Here is a 15,435-nt window from a genome sequence, read left to right on the forward strand (position 1 = left end):
CAGGAACAGGGTGCCTAGAGATGTGGTGACGGGCAGTCTACAGCGCTAAAGGTTTTTAAGACCCAACTTGACACATTTCTGCACAACCTGACCTCACTTCAGATAGAATTTTGAGCAGCAGGCTGGACTATGGAAAACCAGAAGCACTTGATTAATTTGAGTAATGCTGTCATTCTGCCCTGTGGCCCTGAATTATGCCGTAAGATGGTTGTAGCTCAGAGGCCCGTGCAGCTCTGACTTGTTTTGTGCAAACACACAGAAACTAAAGAAACTAAAGAACAGGATGTGTCACCCTGTCCTCCAAGGCTTCCCCAAACTATCCCCAGGAAAGGCAGAAGATGGAGACCAAGGCGTTTCTTGAAACTGTGAATCCATAGTGGAGAGAGATTCTTGACAAGGGCCTGGGGTGACAGGACAAGGGGGAATGTCTTACACTGACAGAGGAGAGGGTTAGATTGGATATTGGAAAAAAATTGTTCCCCGTGAGGGTGCTGAGGCCCTGGCACAGGGTGCCCAGAGAAGCTGTGGCTGCCCCATCCCTGGCAGTGTTCCAGGCCAGGCTGGATGGGGCTCTGAGCAACCTGGGATAGTGGAAGGGGTCCCTGCCCATGGTAGGGGGGTGGAACTGGATGATCCTAAGGGCCCCTTCCAACCCAAACCATTCTATAACTCTCTGATTCTATGAAAATCTCCTATATTGGGAAAAACAGTTAAGCTTTAGAGCTTTTAAAAGACAGGAAAATATCTGAGCCATTCAGTTTCTGAATAATTAACTCCCCTAACCCATTCTACATGTCCTGATCTCCAATTTGAAGCCTGATTATCCTCAGGATCAGTGGAACAAAAGCCTTTTAATTTTTTCTAGAAGCATAAGTGCTAAATATAGAACCAGCTTAAACTATTAAAATATAATACACCAAATCATTTGAAAGGCAACAAACCAATTAATCTTTATTTCTGCAGCTGTGGGCACATTTTCTCTCCTTTACAGATTCCTGCAAAGCTTTTGTGGGGGATAAGCTAACACAAAGGACAAGGTATCATTTTCAAGGGCTCCTGTGTCACAGAAACTTCATCAACAAAAGCCTCCAAGATCCAGACAGGCAAAGCCGTGGCTGGTGTGACCTGGTGGCAATTTGCCCTTGCAGGAGGATTCCCAGCGGTGCCCTCCAGCCAACACTTCCATGATTTTTCAAAAGCTCCTCAGCAGAACTTTGGCAACTCGCTGGTCATACAGAAGTGCATATAAAAGTCACATTGAACAGACCTCTTAAAACTCTCCAGCCACTCCACTTATCATCCTAATCACAGAGAACCTATTCACCTCGTGAGTTTTCCAGCAGGAAGGTGAGGAATCAAATCTGCATGGAGAAGGATCAGCTCAGGAGTCAAAGGACTGATACCTCCTCATGCAGCCTCTGTTAAAGAGTCAGACAGAAAAATGGCTGTTCATCTCAGCTTGAAAATGGTCTCCTTTTTTTGGCCCAACTTCCTAGCTGTCAATTAAAACCCAAAATTTTTTGGAAAAGCTATTTTAAAAGTCTCTAGGGTACACCTGTTTTGTACAGATTATGCTTCTTTTTTATTAACTTCAGATCAAAGCTCTTTAAGTAGGGAAGCAAAGGGATCAGGTAAAGTAAATATCCTCTTTTCTGCAATTTCATATGCAAACACTGAGTTTTCAGGCTGAGAAGACATAATTTAGTAGTTTTACTGCAAAAGAAAAATCTGCATTTATACTCTGTCTTTCACAGAGATGACTTTGCTCTTTCTCAACCTTTTTTTTTTTTAATGTGATGATTATACCTAACTAGAGAGGTCATATGAATTAGTTCCTGGGTTCAATACAGGAAAAATTAGATAACATCTCTCACCCATCATCATTAGGCATGTTAGATAGTCTATTCTGTGCAAAATGAAGAGAGTGGATACCTTAAATCCCCATTAAAACATTTCCCAAAGGCAGCCTCCAAGCTATATTATGCTGTACAAACACTGCCAGATATTTTTCCTGCCCCAGCCAGTCATTCACATTCAAATCCCATGCAGCTGAGCTCTGTTACACACTTATTTTGAAACTTGTCTGCTGATGAGAGGTGCACAACCAGTTTTGCTCCCATCAGCTGCCTTAAAAATAAGTTTGATCCTGAAGCCAGGCAAACATTTTTGTACCAGTGGCCAACCTTAAATGAACTTTAAGACCAAAACTCTATAATAAGAACTTCATTATGAAATTTTACTCCACCAAGACCTGCGGCTTTTCTCACCTGGAAGTTCTATACAAGTGAATATTTGCACTCTCACACCATCATGAAGAGGCAAATCCAGGGAGCTGGATTTATTAATAGGGGTGGGGGGGGGGAAATAATAAATTTCAGACATATTATCTGTTAGCAAAGTATCTGTTCCTCAACTTTTTACTATTTTAATAATAATCTGCTAAGGAGAGAGAGACTATTTACATGAGCATGTAGTGACAGGAGAAAAGGGAGTGGCTTCACACTGAAAGGAAATTTAGATTAGGTATCAGAAAGAAATTCTTCCCTATGAATGTGGAGAGGCCCTGGCACAGGTTGCCCAGAGCAGCAGTGGCTGCCCCATCCCCAGAAATGTCCAAGGCCAGGCTGGATGGGACTCTGAGCAGCCTGGGGTAGTGGAAAGTGTCCCCGCCCATGGCAGGCTTGGTTTATGTCAGTATAAACTCAGTTAGAGTAACTGAGCCTGTTTATAGTAACATTTGCAAATCAATTTCCCAAACTGAATAGAAGTGTGTGTGAAATTTCCCCTTGTCAAAGAATCTTGAGGTACCAGCCACTGACAGCTGAGCTTCCACAACTTTTCCTACCTGTGAGATGAAAATGACTCCCCAGGAGCACTGATGCTCCCCCAGAGGACACAAAGGTTCCTCTAAGCCACTATCAGCAGCACCTGAATCAAATCAGCCTAAGAAACCCTCACCAGCTCATTCCCTGTCAGCTCACATGCCAGCACATCTATCAAGAGGCTATAAAACACAGCCTCGGAGCAGGACCTGTGCTAAAAGTGTCCAAGAACTGCTCTTTACTCAAGTGCCACCTGATTTCTCTCTGCCCTAGCAGCTGCCCTTGTCTCTCTAGCAGTGCCACCACTGCCTGATTTCAACTAAAAGCACCAGAAAGCCATAAATCTCTGATACAGCAAGTTTCCACAGAGGAGAGAAAGACTAGAGATTCCCCTTCCAAAGGGAAAAAAAACCCCTCAACATTTGTTAACAGAGAAGAATCCTTCCACAATTCATCCCTGTGCAGGAAATAAGATGTGATCAGCTCCAGTGCTCAGGTGTCTCCTGATTTGTGCCCTGGGTGTTTGCACACACATTGCTCAGGAAAATGTCAGGTTTGCTGACACAAGGGCTGCTGAGCAGGGGCAGCAGCACAGAGCCTGCATCTTGATCTGTGTCTGAGAAATTCAGGAAAGGCTCTTCCCAGGGGGTAGCCACATGTTCAGCCTGCTGGGAGCTCGTGCGAGGGCTCTGTTAACATTTTGGAAAGCGAGGGAGACACATCTGGGGCTAAATCCTTGCCTCCTACCTCACTTCATGCTCCTGCCTTTAATCAGGAGGTGAATATAAACAGAAGGAGAAAGTGGGAAGAGATGCAGCTCAACTATTTAGAAATCAGAACCCTTCTCTGATGAATTATGCAGATTTCTCCATTTGCAAAAAGTATTTACAAGGAACAAGTGGAGTTGCATTTCTTCAACTGCAAAGACCTAAGGATTTGGGAAGACGTTGTACCACAGGGGAAACAAGAGCTGAAACCCCCCCAAGACAGGCAGATACTGATTTCAAGGCTGCGGGAATGACTCCTGAAACACAGGATATCACTTGGAAATTTTGTTTTTCTGTAATAAAAGGCTTAGTTTCTCATCTACAGCATTGTTTAGGAGGGAAGAAAGGGGGGATTTGACTTTATTTTAAAATGGTTAAAATGAGATTTGGAAAAGTTTAACAAGGAAAAAAAACTACAAAACTTCATGGAAAATTTGGGGGGAAAGGGCACTTTTGTATGGAAAAAGCAAACAAAGAAATCAGCCCTACCATCAATGAATTTTGAAGCTCATGTGGAATTTCTTGATTGAACATCTCTCCTCAGGGTCCATGCTGGAACTAAGGAGATTTGCCTGGAAGTTCAGCCAGGTGCCTTAAACCTCCAGGATGAAAAAGCACTTCAACACTGAGCAGTCCTAACTCACAGCTCAATCCTTACAAATCTCAAGACAAGCAGCAGCCGAGGCAGAGCAGTCCCAGGGCGGTTTCAAATGATTAAAAAGAAACACAAACAGCCACAGAGAAAAGAAAATCTCTTAAACTGAAGAGGATGGCTGATCAGCTCCTCCTCTCCATCAAATCTGGTTTTCCTTGGAGGGAGCTTGAGAGCCCTTTCAAAGTGCAGCGCTGGTCCTGGCTTCAGGAGGAAGCCAGCAGGCACAGAACTCCAGCTCCTGGGAGAAATTCAGCCCCCTGTACCCCAAAGGCAGGTCCCAAAGCTGTCTAAATTGTGATCTAGAGATATCTTCAGGCTCTTTTTAGACTGGTAACACCTTTGGGTGCACACCACCCACACACAGAGATGGAGAGGACACTGCCTGGTTCCCAGTGATCCAGCATAGTAACCACAGCTTGGACTAGATAATCTTTAATGTTCCCTTCAAAGCCAAGCCATTCTTGATATGATTCCATGAAAAATTACCTAGTTTTGAGACTCTCCAAGGATGAGGACTTCACTGTCTCTTGGAGTTTTACCAACAGTGAACAACTGTCATGATGAAAACCTTTTTCCTTGTATCACATCAGAGAAGATACAGGAGCCCTCATCACAGACCTGAAATTGCAGGCTCAGAACTTTTTACTTCTCACACAACTATATCTAGACTAGAGCTGTGCACAGCTGCAAACCTGGACAAAAATCTAAAATTAGTAATATCTTCTCTAATTTCAAGCCTGCCTGGAGACAAATCTGTAGGTTAGGAAGGAATTCAGGTAATGCAAAACTACCAGAGACACAAAGCAGCAAGGCCTCTGTTTTCTGAATGTTTCCTAAAGTCTTGCAACATTTCAGTGCTTGGCTTTGTGTTTACTGCACTTGCACTGGACTCACCTGGCTGAACCACTGCCTCACATTCAGCTAAACTCACAGTGACCTCAAAACTTGTGTCCCTTTTGGCAACTGGGGGACTCCCCCACTTGGCTGGTAAGAGTCCCCACTCTCACAGCTCCACACTAAGGAATGCATTTACCTTATTTCCCATGTTTCGCCCCTGTGAGCTGGCTTGAGGCTGCCCATTGAGCTGTGCAGCATCCATCTGAGAGCAGCAGCTTCTCACACTGTCCTGAACCTTACCCAGCTCTGAAGGGCCTCATGGTCAAGAACAGCACAGGTTTTCTTCATCCAAAACCTCCCAGGGCTCCTGCTGTGAAGACAGGAATCAGGAAACCCCCTGCCTTTGCTCTGGACATAAGCACAATTTTGGTCCAGAGCCATGCTCTGCAGGAGCCAGACTTCAAGCCTTGAGACTGGGTGGAAGAAAATTTTGCAAAAATCATAATTCCTTCTAAAAATTCTCAGTCCTATTGACAATAAAATGAAATGTCCTTGCCTGTGGACTCCAGAGGCACTTCATTCAACCTTGAAACACACTCTCCCTAAACACCAAAACTGGTTCAGGAAGGTGCCAATTTGTACATTTCCTTAACCTTATTTTCAAAGCTGAGGACCACCCTATATTCCCACCTGAAATGGAGACAAACTTTTTCCTGCCCCTTTTATTCTTTAAGCAGTTACATATTTTCAGGGGTTTTTTTTGTTGTTGTTGTTTGTGCCCCCCCTCTCCCCCAGTGTCTTGCATAAAACATCTATTATTTCAATGGAAAAGACAAGGACATCTGCCTGCTTGGTTTTTCATTCTCATTGCCAGAAATAGTTGATGGTTTCTACTCCAGATATCACTTCTAAAATGCTGCTTATATAGCCATGACAATGAAGAGCCGTATCACTAGTTTGTTAAATCAGATTTTTCCAGAAAGGCTGGGAAATCAGTCAAAAATATTGGGTGACCTAAAGGACTATAATTATAGAAATCACATGAAATACACCAAGTAAACAATGTCTATGCAGAGATTGAACAGAATCTCTCCTCTGTTATGTGTTCAGACTGAAAAAGAATAAAGGCTCCATTTGCTGCTTGATAACAGGATGACTACGAGAGATCAATAGGACAAAACTATGAAGGCAGTTAAGAAAATCCTTTGAATGAAAAGAAACTAAGAAGAAAAAAAAAAAGCTTACTTTGTCTTGCCTAAGAAAATGAAGTTCAAAATTAAATTGCTAAGAAGTTGAAGTTGATGGCTTCTTTTTTGTATTTTTCAGGAGGGAAAAATACAAAGGAGAGAAATTCCTAAGCTAAAAGACAATCCTGGCTTAAGAAGAACATATGGACTTGTTTATCTCCACTCTCTGAGGAAAGATGTGGGTTGAAAATTGGGGAGAAGTTTCTAAGGATCAGAACTATGAAATTCTGGAACAGCCTTCCATGAGCAGGGGGCAAAGGAGCCCTTTTTGGACATAGAGCTTGAGTGGTTCTTCCATTGCAAGATTTATGGGCTGTGTGCACTGTGCTTGCATGAGAAATTACCCTAAACAGCATTATGGGAAACTCCTACAGATCAGAGGTATGAAACAGTTGCACAGGCACTATTATTATTATTAATTTTTTTTCTTTTGGTCAAAGTTTACTGAATCTTTCCTGCTCCTAGCAATCTTTTTTGAAGTGATGAAAACACCAGAGTTAAAATACCCAAGGCAGAGAACTGTCCAACCTGCCGAGGAAAGTTTTTAGCTAAGAATGATGGAGGAGGGAGAGAGGCACCAGCTGTTTGGTGAAGAAATGGTGTATGGGGTTATCAAGCAAAGAGGCTGGGATGGTGTGAACAGAAGGGACCTTACTTGAAGTGAGAGGCCCACAACTGGGCACAGCACTCCAGGTGTGGCCTCACCAGTGCCAAGGGAGAACCACTTTCCTAATTAACAGCATAGGCTCCTAAATCCTGGCATTGCTCAGTGAAATGCAAAACAACCAGCTTCACAGTATTTTAGGAGGGTCTGTGCAAACGCAATCTGCCATAATTGCAGCAGCAAGATGTGAAGGACTCCTCCCTTTCAGAGGGAAATGTTGGCTTATGTTTCTGAACACTTCCAAGTGCGGACAGCTTGACACAGTCCCTGAAATGCTGCACTGTTGCAGCATCCTGCTTACGGAAACAGCCCATCTGTGGAGGCTTTGAGCAGTCAGACACTTCTAAGGTTTCTGTCTTGAAAGGAAGAGGACGAACAGGATGGGAAATAAAATTTTTAATGCCCACTTTTTCATCTCATTTCACAGAGAAGGATGGAAGGATTGCTCTGTGGAGGACTAAGTGACATACTTACAGAATCATAGAATTGCTTGGGTTGGAAGGGTTGAATGATCATCCAGCCCTGCAATTTCAGGGACGCCTTCCACTAGACCATGTTGCTCAGAGCCCCATGGATACCTCCATTCCAAAATATTATATTGTTTAAAATAAATAACGGTAAATTAAGGCTCTTTCATATTTGCTGACACACAAAAGCAGCGCTCATCACAGCTTTAAGGCAGATTAAACATGCATAAGGAAGATACTTTGAAGACAGATATTGTTGCTGTTCATTTGGGGGATCCCTGGGAGGCCCCCTAAGCTGTCTGTTCGCTGGTAGCAGCAGGCTACCCCACGGCTCCTGAGGATGCTAATTAGATGAGGGTTTATTGGGGGTCCCACCTCCGGGAGCAGCATGGTTTCTGAGGGAGAAGGGGAAAAGGGGGAGGGAGGTGTTATAAATGATTGAATCCGCAGCCAAATTAAAAAAAATGGTCAAAGATTTTTTATATTAATTACAAATTATCAAAAATCCGCCACAGCCAAGACAGCGTCAATTCCGGAATTTGGCGCTGGGTGAACCTGGATCCGACTGACAGAGGCCAGCGTTTCCCTGGAGGTTCACCCCGACCATCTCGTACAGCCAGCTTATATACCCTGTATTTTCCCGGAGGCCTCAATAACACAGGATGTCCCTTGTGTTTGTTCATATGTAGAGTTAGAACATAGGGATGCAAAAGTCAGTCCCGGTGTTTCTACAGTCCTCTCTGTCCTTCCTGGATGTTCTTTTCACATGGATAACTGAGTCCACACGGATGCAAAAGGTGTGCCTCGATGTCTGTATAGCTTTCTTTCACATGTACTCGGGTGGTGCCGGTGCTTCGGTGCTTCGGTGCTTCGGGATGACTGATGTAATCTGTTCCTGGCCTGGCGGTCCTTTCTCCTGAATAGCTTAATCATCGCAAAGAAGATCATGTTCATGGCCTGGGAAGGCTTCATTCTTAGGCTGAGGACTTGATATTATCTTTAGCGTGGTCCAGGAACTGATTGAATAGAAATAGGACAATGCTCCCAGCCAGAGTCGTCAAGGGCATGCAGCGGATTCATGTAATATTTTATACGTACACATATTTACTTATAGCATGAATTAGCCATACATCTATAACAGAGGGGAAGACAGGGAGAGCCTAGGGAGCAAAGGGCCAAGAGAGAGTCTCTGGTCTCCCCCGCACAGCCGAACAGGGAGATCCAAAGCGGGCACGGAATGAGCCTTGGGCCGATGGGATTGCAGGCACCTGGTACTGCAGGGGAGGATCCAGGGCTTGGAATGAACCCTATCTTTTCGAGGAGTGAGACAGAGCATACCATTCCAATAAAATGTAACACCACAAGATATTTTGTTAAATAACACATAAGAACATGTTTACCCTGTGCGAAAGTGATTCACCTCATGAGATATTGACCTCATTGTGGCTTTCCAGGGCCTGAAGCTCTTTCCAGGGAGCCTACAGTAAGACGCAGAGGGACTCTTGACAAGGGCCTGGAGTGACAGGACAAGGGGAAATGGCTTCACACTGACAGAAAGGAGGTTTAGGTGGGATAGTGGGAAGAAATTCCTCCCTGTGAGCGTGGTGAGGCCCTGGCACAGGGTGCCCAGAGCAGCTGTGGCTCCCCCAGCCCGGGCAGTGTGCCAGGCCAGGCTGGATAGAGCTCAGAGAAACCTGGGATAGTGGAAGGTGTCCCTGCCCATGGTAGGGGGGTTGGAACTGGATGATCTGTAAGGTTCCTCCCAGACAATCCGTGATGGTCATGTAAGACCTCACAATCACAGGTCCCTCAGAACTCACACACTGAAATTTCTACTCTGCTTACCCCATAGCTCTAAGTGTGTTTGTCATCATCATCGTGTTCTCAGAGCTTTCCCCCTGCAAGCCCAAAGGCTTATTTTAATTGGGGGTGTTCCCCACTGACATTTAATAAACACTAATTACTTGAGCTTTAATCTGTTCTGCAGGTTCTTTTAAGAGGAACTCGAACCTGCAGAGAGAAAATCAACTGTTATGATGCTTTTCTGAGCTATAGGCAGACGAGGTTTTTTTTGCCCTCCCTAAAGAGCAGCAAGCCCTGTCACAGTGTGACATAGGTAGCAAACTGTGAATCTAATTAAGTGTATAATTATGCAGCAGATTGCAGCACAGTGTGCTATTACTTAAACCAATGGACTTGCCTGCCAGTCCCAGAGACATGGAACTCGATGCAGACTGAGCTGAACACATTAGGGAGCATTTCTAGGGTGGGGTAAAGAAGGAGCCAGCCTCAGTTCATCCACACTAATGGCACCTGCACCCCTTCAACAAAAAAAAAAGAAACCCAGCAGACACACAAGTTCAAAGTCTAAAGGAGGTGCAAAACCAAACCTGGGCAACTATGGAGTTGCTCATAAAGGTTTGCAAATAATTGTTTCCACCTTTTTTTGGATGTGGCTGTCAGCGTGGAGCTCTAGCACAGCATCTTGAATTATACTAGTAGCACTACTCCTTGAATTATAGCAAATTGGTAATTCCTCCTCAAACTGCCTGTGTCTGACAAGAATTTCCCCTTTATCAAACTCCCCACAGAAGCAGAGGCTGGAAGAAGTGTGCCATTGCACCATGGAGCTCCCAGGCTTGAGTCCTGACACTTGCATAAATAACACTTCCAGGGAGAATTCCTGTTAAACAATCCACACAGAACTGACCTACATTTGCAAATATTTTTTGAACCACTGCAAGAGGAATACAAATGGAATGAGAAGCCAGCACTGACTTCAGAGCTCCGTGTGCCCGCCACAGCAGGGCTCAGGTAAGGTATGGTGTCAAAGCTGCTGTCATTACCGTTGATCCTTTAGGCACTTGGAAACAGATGGCACATTTCTGGGGAATTCTGCAGGCAAGCACACACTGCCAGGTACCATTTTGCCTTGTCTGGGAGAACTAGGGACTCCAAGTAGATTCACAGTGAACAGATGGAAGAACATGCTCTGAAGTAACGCCGAGTCTCACGAAAAATCAGGAAAAACACGGTTTGAAATCTAATCTGAGATTACAGCCATGACTGATAACTGAAGACAGAATCTGCGGGTGTCAGGGAAGTATGAAACAATTGCTAAAATCACTTTTGCTACAGAAAGTTGAGCTGCACACCCAGGTACTGTCAGTGCTTGGTTTCAAGCAGGGAGCTCCATGCAAAGCCCCAGATTCCAGGAACAGAGGATGGGATATGACCCTGATCTGCTCTGTGGGATTGATGGACCCTCCCTGTCACTGGCAGTGTTTGGTCTTCCACAGTTTACTGAGGGCTTTTGGGTGGCTGACCGTGAGGAGCTCTGCCCTTTAGCCCTCCTAGTGCTGGTAATTAATTGCCAAGCTGGTGGATGTCCTGTCCTCACCCTACCTGGACCTCAGCACAAGGGAAAAAGGCTCCCAGTCTGCTGAATATTCTAAAAATCCCTCAGGTGATGTACCAGAAAATTAATGCAAAATGCACTGCACTGGAAAATGGGTACAGGGAGAGAGATATACAGCAGGTTAAAGAGCATCAGCAAAACCCAGGAACATCAACCAAATTTAAAAAAAAAAAAAAAAAAATTGAATCAGAGAATGAAGGGACCTACCTGTACTTTGTATAGGAATGGAATACTTTATTCTGTGATATGGACAGAAATAGAGACAAACAGGTGAAACCAATAGTAAATTATCTAACTTTCTGAAAACTACCATTTTTCTTCTCTTGCTTTTAACAAGTGACAGATGAAATTCAAATAACAATTTGGTTCAATATTGCCTGCTGGTCCTGACTGGGGCACACTTGATGCAAACAGGGCTCTATACCCCATTGATAACAAGCACACTTGATGTTTCAACAGGGCTGCAGTTTCACAAAGAGGGAGGAAAAGGAAAAGGTAGATCTAAATTTATCTCCTGACTTTAGAGAAGTCAAGCAAAAAAAAAAAAAAAAAAGTGAATGAAAGCAGTGTGGTTTTTTTAAAAAAAATATCTTATGATTGATTATCACAGTTTCACCACACAAGGTTTGACCAGAACTAATCAAATCCCTCGGCAACAGATTAAATGATTGTCTGTTCTCTGAGTTAGTTTTCCCTTAAAGAAACTGACAGTTAATAGGCCCTTAAATAGCTCCTGTCACCAGACCAGCTCTTCTTTCTATTCTGCTGGACACTACTGAATAAAACCTTTTCTTCCTTTTCAAATTCTTCCTTGCAAGGTGGGTTCCTGCTGCACACACAGTAAAACCAAGCAAGCTTGAGCACACAGCCAAGGAGGGAAGCATTTCTGAATGTTTTCCTTTTCAGCAAGAATTTATTCACAGAAAAGGTTATCAAGCATTGGGATAGGCTGCCCAGGAATCATGAGTCTGTGGTTCTAAAATGAAGTCAGTGGCCTGAGTAAGTCAGATTAGGAATTTCAAATAGACTGAAGCCAGTTTTTGAAGACTAGCATGAAAAATTTTAAATATTTAGAGTAAAAGTTAATTAATAGGGAAGGGGATTGTTCTTTAATTTATGCTTTATAACTAGATTTTTCTTGTTTCAAGAAAACACAAAGATGTGAGAGTATCTTCTTTTTCTGGTATAGATTCATAAATGCACTGAAGCTCAGGCTGGGAGAACTCTAAAGGCAGCAAAAGAAAGTAATAAGGTGGTCTGGGCACAACAAAGATGGAAAAATGAGTGGCTCTTTCTTTCCAACCCAAGCCCAACTTAAGGGTATAAAGCATGGGGTGTATGTGGGAGGAAAAGGTTAGAAAAATGCTGGAAAAACTGGAAATGGGCAAACATCTTTTGTTTTCATTTTCACTCAATTGTGTTACTAAATTATTGCTCTGACACATTCTTGGGATACAACCTCCGCTTTGCCCAGGCCGTCCTCAGACTTCAGAGGCTCAAAAAATGCAGTGGCAGCATCGGCTTTATTTTAATTAACAGCAACATTAGCTAGAGGTGAACTTCCTAAGGAAATGGTACCCACAGAATGGGTGTACGTGCTCCTGTTCTCCACCCTTCCCTCAGAAAGTCCTGTTGGCCAAAGATGGGACAAATTCACAGAGAACAAAACCTGCATTTTACCCACTCATAGAAAGACTAGAACATAAATTTAGGCCTTACACACCAGTTAAGTCCATAGCAGAGAGACAACACAAACACCTTAATAGGGACAAAATGAGGCACTGATGCCATTGTAGCCCTGAGAAGCCAAGCACAAGACACAAACCCAGAGGAAACAAGATGTCTCCAGGGGAGAATTCTTCAGCTGCTCACTGAAGCTCCAGCTTGCAATACCATCCATTCTTGAATCTGAAAAGCCCACAACAAATATTTCAGGTAACAAAAAGGCAAAAGAGTGACTTGGCACAGGCACTGCTGGCTGAAGGGAAGCAGCAACTCCCACAACCACCACTGCCAAAGACAAACCAACTCCTTACCACGCACCTACCTCCCTCACCCCCACCTAGGGCTGCTTTAAGCAGTTTGTGGTCACCTTTGCCCCCATTCTTCCCTCCAGCCACACCTGAGCACGCTTGAAAGGCTCCTCAGGTGCTGTAAGGGATTTTAGACAAATCCCTTAGAGCACCTAAGGTGCACCTCTGGCAGAACTGAGACTCTGTTTCTTGGTAGTCCAGACTGCTTTGCCCAGGGAGATGAAGCTGAGAGGCATCTCCTCCATGTAGAGGGTGTTTGCAATAGTAGGGTTCAGGGATAATCTCAAGACAAGTGAACTCAATGGTTTTAAAGCAAGGAACATGCACCTCCGTTGGCAAAATCACAGAATGGTTGGGGTTGGAAGGGTAAAGATCATCTTGTTCCAATCCCCTGCCATGGGCAGGGACACATGTCACTATCCCAGGTTGCTCAGAGCCCCATCCAGCCTGGTCTGGAACGCTTCCAGGGATGGGGCAGCCACAGCTTCTCTGGGCAACCTGTGCCAGGTCCCTCTGGATGGTGTCCTGTCCTCAGGCGTGACAACTTTGCTTTAGTGTCATCTGTAAACTTCCTGAGGGTACACTCGATCCCTTTGGCTACATCATTAAAAAAGGTAATGAAAAAGTATTAACTAACACAGGTCCCAGCATGAACTCCTGAGGGACACCACTTGTCCCCGATGTCCATCAGGAGAGTGAGCTGTTGACCACTCCCCTTTGGATGTGTATACACAAGAAACTTTGGAGGAAGGTATTTAATGGCTTTTTAATCAGTTGTATCAGCCCAGAGAATAATTGTTGGGGAAGGAGGTACCCGAAAAGGTAAATGGAAAACTGGGATCAGGATTTGCTAAGCAGCAGCTCCGACTACTGGCGATTCAGTGCAAGCCAGGTCTGTGTTGCTAGAGATGTTTTCCCAGCTGTGGATTCCATGTGCTGCTTCAAACCAGAATCTCGACAACAAAATACCTAACATGCCCTAGTGACAATGGGAAAGGCAATTTCCATTCTGTAGTTTGCAACATGCCCAACTGATGTTAAGCTTTTCCAAGAAGGAATGGTGTTCAGGGAGTAAGTTGCCGGAAAGAAACCCTACAGCAGCACACCATCACTGTTCTCAGTGATGTTCTCTCTGCCACCAGCTTCCCTTTGCTTTTTTGTCAGTGCTCTTCACCTTCTGCTCCCCTATCTCAAAGAAGCTGCAATAATATTGTCATTAATTACTCAAAATTTGAATTGCTTTAAATATATTAGTCCTCTGATCTCATCTCACGGAATTGCATCCACATGCATTTCTTAGGGCAGAGGGAAAAGAATAACAGCAGGGAAAGAGAACTACAGAATAATTACTGCCAGCATGAATGCTCCTCTGAGTCATTAAAATCTACCCTCTCAGCAACTGGAGAAACCCTTAAGCATTTCTCAGCCTGGAGAAAAAAAAGGCTTGGGTGGACTTCCTGGCTCTCAACAACTCCCTGACAGGAGGGAGCAGCCAGGGTGGGGATAAGGCTCTGCTCCCAGTAAGAGGACAATAGGAAACAGCCTCAAGCTGTGCCAAAGGAGGTTCAGGTTGGATGTCAGCAGGAATTTCTTCATGGAAAAGCTGCTTAGGCATTGAAAGGGGCTGCCCAGGGACACTGTGGAATTCCTAGAGGTGTTCAAGAAACCACTGGGTGTGGCACTCAGTGCTCTGTTCCAGTTGCCAAGGTGGTAACCCAAGACTGGACTCAACAATTTTGGAGGTCTTTTCCAACCTTAGCAATTCTATGGATTACAGCAATTCTGTACTCAGAGCTGTATTACAAAATAAAGGAATTGCTTCAGGAAGGCAACTAAGGAGAAATCACAGAGTAGTTTCTGCAAGGTGGGAAGGGGAAGCGCTGTGTAAGGCAAAGTATTGTGGTGTGATGCTCCACTTTACCCATATTCCCGATGTGGAACAGCTGCTTCAAGTAAATTTCTCAAGGATATTCATCCCTATCCCACCCTCTAATGGCTGTCTGAATTAAGATCCTGCAGGAAAGCTCAGTGGTGCAACTGGAAAAGCTGTGCTTTGAATGAGGGGAAAATAAATCACTGCACCAAGAAAAACATTTCCAGAACTGGCACCTCACATTCCAACACTGCCTTTGCCAGCTTTTCCTGCAGCACTTTGCTATCTGAAAATGGAAATTGCTTGTTAGCTGTGCAGGGCTATATGATAATTGCATCTCTCTGTACTCTTCTGAAGCAGCTCAGGAACACGAGTGCTTTGACAGCAAGATGTGAGCAACGTGCAATAAATCAAGATCAGGGCCGCACTTAGCAAATGAGTGCTAATGAGACTAGAGAGTTAAGAGTCTGATAGAGAAAAGTTGGCAGTCAAAAATAATAAAAGTTTATGCTCAAATTACTAACAATATGCACTTCACTTCCAGTTTACCCTAGCTTTTGAACTTATCAAAAGAAAAATAAACAATCCATCAGAGAGCCAAATTTAATACTTCCTTCAAAGACAGGACCAAAAAACTCACAAGAGCCCACCT

The sequence above is a fragment of the Fringilla coelebs genome (genome assembly GCF_963513975.1).
Source record: "Fringilla coelebs genome assembly, chromosome: 5".
NCBI lineage: Eukaryota > Metazoa > Chordata > Aves > Passeriformes > Fringillidae > Fringilla > Fringilla coelebs.